The following is a 5,186-nucleotide window of genomic DNA, read 5'->3' as shown; positions in this document are numbered from 1 at the left end:
GTTCCGACACACAAAAGGTTGTGAATCACTTATCTAGATGGGGATGGGGTTCGCAAGCATGTCCGTAAATTAAATTATGAAAGATGTCATGTCTCATAATTTTCTTATTAATTGACAAAAAAAATATTCTGAGGTTACTATAAATTTTCCACTAAACTAGATATAATCATATTTGTTTGTGCCAATCCCAGCACTGTAAAAATACGAATCTCGTGATCCCGAATTTAATTGTTCGGAATTGCGAATAGTGCCCTCTATTCATTACACTTAGACAATAATTTACGCTTCAGATTTGCCTCGAATTGTCACAGAAATAATACGATATACCTAATTTAATATGAAAAAAACACTCAACATGTTTTTGGAGAACTACAATATTATAATTGATAAACATATAGACAAAATAATTGATAAACATATAGACCTACTGTTTCTCGTGGTCCTCCGATTGGAAATCAAACTGATGGTCGCCTATTTTGGCAGCTTTCACCACGATTACATTAAAAAAAGCCGTTTTTACCAATATACAAAGAGTGGTTATTATTATTTTTATTCATCTATTAAAGTTAATTTTAATAAGCTTTTCGGAACACATTTCGAAACATTTTAAGTTATTGTGAATAAGAATAAATATGTTATAAGTAAATTAATAAACAAGGATAAACCATGTGTATCAATATTCAATGATCACTGTGGAATGTGGATATAACTGCAAAGATCACTCTGTCTTAGCAGTATCTGATAATATCGTAATGCAGTAAATTTATTACAAAGCACGTAACTAGTATTATAATGTGTCAGTTACCTTACTATTACTACACCTGTTAATGAATAACTCGACGCATAACATCTTAAGTCTACGGTCTGCTCTATCCATGCATTTATCACATGAGCTATAATTCGATTTACCAGCATCTCCGGCTACAAACAGTGTGACTTATAATATAACGTTGACCATACGTCCTTCAATTATTTATTTTGTGATTTAAAGTACTTATATAATTTCAGTTATACAAAATGTGCAATAGTTGCTGATGTGTGATACTTAGAACTGCTGTAAATTAAATCATATACCTTTTAAAGTCCATTAAATAGTTTTCTTTCTGATAAATTAAGTTTATATGTTTTAAACCTATGACTGCAAAAGAAAGTATGTTGTTAACAAGTTGTTGCCGAAAGAATTTATTTTAAAAAATTAACAACAGAAAATCATGACAAACACTATAATATAAATGTTCAGCCAATAGTTAGTAGGCATTAAAAATGGTGATAGAGTTAAAATAACACAAAATTTACAACATTGACTTAGTCACACGCTCAAAAACAAAATTTTGAGATTGAAGTGACTACGTTAATGATCGTGAATTTCCATCAGTAGCCCATATTGCAATGTACGTGGAGTTAATTTTCCTACACGCAAATGCATTTGATGTAGGTATATGTAACAGTATTTAAGCGTGTAAATGTTTACAGCCGCGTTGGCAGAATGGAAATAATGACTAATTCTAATGTGGGAAATTTTATTTTTTAACCACATCCATCTGTATTTATGTTTGCGAAAGAATGAAATTTGTATGAGCAGACCCATATGTATAATATGAGCAGGCTCCTTCACTAGGGCCTTTTTATTATTATACGAGTATAAATACCTACTACGTTAATTAATAAGACAACGGCTTTTAAAGCTCGCATTTTATTTTTATAATAAATAATAAACCCCCATTCTACCAAATTTCAATATCACTTTATCAAGTTTAAATCTCGTGGTTTCATTCCCGGTGAGGTCACTGTATATGTATGTGGTTTTCTCAAAGCCTGTGTTTATGTGATCGTTTAGATTATACTACTGCACTAATGTTTCACTACACTACTGTCATTGACCCTAATGCCATGTTCTAGTATTAAAAAGAATACATTATAATCTTTAATAGGCGCCTCTTTTCTTCTAACTCTTTACAGTTTGTATGAAAATTAGTATTTTAGCCATTTTTTTATTTTTATTTCATACTAGAAGGTGTTTTTGTTTTTCCAGAATTTAATCTCAACTTCTTCGTCAATTTTTTTTTAATAAAACATGGTCACCGCACTTATAATGCGCCATAGGCTTTTCGACACATCATTAGTCCGATATTATTCGTTAAGAAATATAATACATTTGTTGCTCAGTCCATTAGCGTTTCGATGGAGATAATAGAAAAGTGTTGAGAAACTGAGGTCAAATGCCTTTACGGTGAATTAAGGCCGCCACTTAAACCAACAATGTATGTTTGTCACAAAGACACGTCGCGCCTTAATTAATATCGTATTCATACAATGATAATTTTATTATCTTGAAATATATTTTATACCCCGTTAAAATAATATTTTCTAAACTTGTGAACGGATCGATCATGTTTGTCACGTTTTAATAGATTTGATTAGGTAGGTACTATAGAATTCAGAGGTAGACAACCATTTTTTTAATTTAGGTATGAAAAGAGATATTTCGTTCACCATCATATAAACGTTTACGTATACTTTGAAACAACTTCAGGAACATCCATATGTATTAGACAACAATTAATGTATCGAATGGGACTTGAGTCTATATCGAAGGGAGAGCGATGAGATTTACCAATTAATTTTGAAACAACTTCAGGAACATCCATATGTATTAGACAACAATTAATGTATCGAATGGGACTTGAGTCTATATCGAAGGGAGAGCGATGAGATTTACCAATTAATTTTGAAACAACTTCAGGAACATCCATATGTATTAGACAACAATTAATGTATCGAATGGGACTTGAGTCTATATCGAAGGGAGAGCGATGAGATTTACCAATTAATTTTGAAACAACTTCAGGAACATCCATATGTATTAGACAACAATTAATGTATCGAATGGGACTTGAGTCTATATCGAAGGGAGAGCGATGAGATTTACCAATTAATTTTGAAACAACTTCAGGAACATCCATATGTATTAGACAACAATTAATGTATCGAATGGGACTTGAGTCTATATCGAAGGGAGAGCGATGAGATTTACCAATTAATTTTGAAACAACTTCAGGAACATCCATATGTATTAGACAACAATTAATGTATCGAATGGGACTTGAGTCTATATCGAAGGGAGAGCGATGAGATTTACCAATTAATTTTGAAACAACTTCAGGAACATCCATATGTATTAGACAACAATTAATGTATCGAATGGGACTTGAGTCTATATCGAAGGGAGAGCGATGAGATTTACCAATTAATTTACCGGTAGGTACACTAATCACACCAAAATATTCCAAAAATTATACTTTATAGAGGTTTCCTAAGAATTCGGTTAATATTGGCGACCATCTTTTTCTAATTTAAAATCAAGGTATTTATTATCACAGTAGGTACCAATTTTCTTCAGGAAATTGTCAATTATTCGTATTTCTTTATTTTGTTTTTATTATAAAATTTATGAATGCAACATTCTTTTTGGAACTTGGAACCTCGTATTAGAAATCATAAAAAATCCGACGAAAGGGATTTGAATCCACATTCATCGCATTCCGGGTGGACTTTAGAAACTTTACAACTGTACTTAAACATCGTTTCTGAGCGATGTTCTATAAATAAATTACATTTTTAGATCATGTGCATTAAATAAAAAAAATAATTGAAAAATGTATTGGTTTTGTAAATAAAAAAAAATGTTAAAAGAGTCACAATTTGAAATAGTAATGTGTGACATTAAATATTGTACACATACAAGTTGACAATATTATTAAAATGGCAACTCGGTTTGACACGCACATTAAATCTCGTTAAAACGTAACAAACTGTTATGTAACAACCAATTAAGTAAAATAATGTATATTTAAAAAAAACATATTATACGGGGTGATAGTCAACTTTTTCTTGTTCATGTGTGTACACTGCATTAGTAACCACCCATTATATCTCAGCTCTAGTCATAACTTTGAAGAAAGATATAGAACAAAGTGTTCAGAAAGCTTTGGATGGCAGTATTGCGTCAACGAATCTTTTAAACAGCGAAATACTTATAATGATTGATATGCACGTAATTGTACTATCTTATTGCAAGTAGCATAAACTGTCAACAAAGGGTTTATAATTATCTGTGAGCTGACATACGTACTCAAAATTTTCATGCTAAATCCACACTCTCGCCAAGGCGCTGAGACTTTCCTTGATACGATTTGGTAGACGAATAGTCTCGGCGAGATTCTGGATACGGCATCACATCTCATGGCCAACTCGTCAATTGTGGCCATCAGAGACAAGGTTGTCAACCTCAACCTAATGATGCATTCACAGTAATTTACATGACAATGCTTTTATATACTCGTTATAATAATATTAAGAAATTATTAATACATCATCGTGTTGCTATACAAAAATATGAGGTGTAGATTAATCAATATTTACTTAGGTCAAATATCCACTATATCATCATCATTATCAGCCGGAACCGATCCACTGCTGGATAAAAGCCGCCCCTCGCTCCCTCCACTCTTCTCGGTTCCTAGTTCTTTGCTACCACGTCCATCCTCCGAACTTTATGAGTTCGTCTCTATGTAAAGTTTAAGTTAATACATGACTATTATAATTAATTACAAAATAAGTTATTTCGCATTCATATTAGCTTTCACACCGTTATCGCCCACATCTATAAGTAATCGGAGAATTTTCAACACAATTAAAAAAAATAACTGACCTATTTAAAACTGGTAATTGAATATTCGACTGCCCAGAACTATTATAAAGCATGATCCAGTTGCGTGCCCTCTTTCTCGTCGATTTATTAAATTTAACTTATTTATTCATTCTTTATCGAGTACCTATTTCTTCTATTGACACGTTTAATATCTTCGTTCAGACACTTTAGCACTGCAGTAAATACATTTTTTTTGTTGTGTCAAGATGTGTAAGTAGGTACCTATCTTGTTTTTCATTATATACGGATTTTATTGTAAGTAGGTACTTTTTCAAAATTTTAATGATAAATTATATTTTGCCTGAGTAATATTTTATTATTATCTATTGTTCTGTGTACTCTGTTTTTTACCATGTCCGATCCTAATAAGATCATATGGGCCTCCACGAAGTGGAGGTTTGTATTAACATATTTTATTTTACGAGAAATGGATGTCAGCCACTTGCTCAACCTATTAGGTCCATACTGTGACTCG

Source organism: Rhyacophila brunnea, unplaced genomic scaffold (genome assembly GCF_057557595.1).
Source record: "Rhyacophila brunnea isolate RB1 unplaced genomic scaffold, BYU_Rbru_1.0 scaffold_5, whole genome shotgun sequence".
In the NCBI taxonomy this organism is placed as follows: Eukaryota; Metazoa; Arthropoda; class Insecta; order Trichoptera; family Rhyacophilidae; genus Rhyacophila; species Rhyacophila brunnea.
This window is presented reverse-complemented; position numbering follows the sequence as displayed.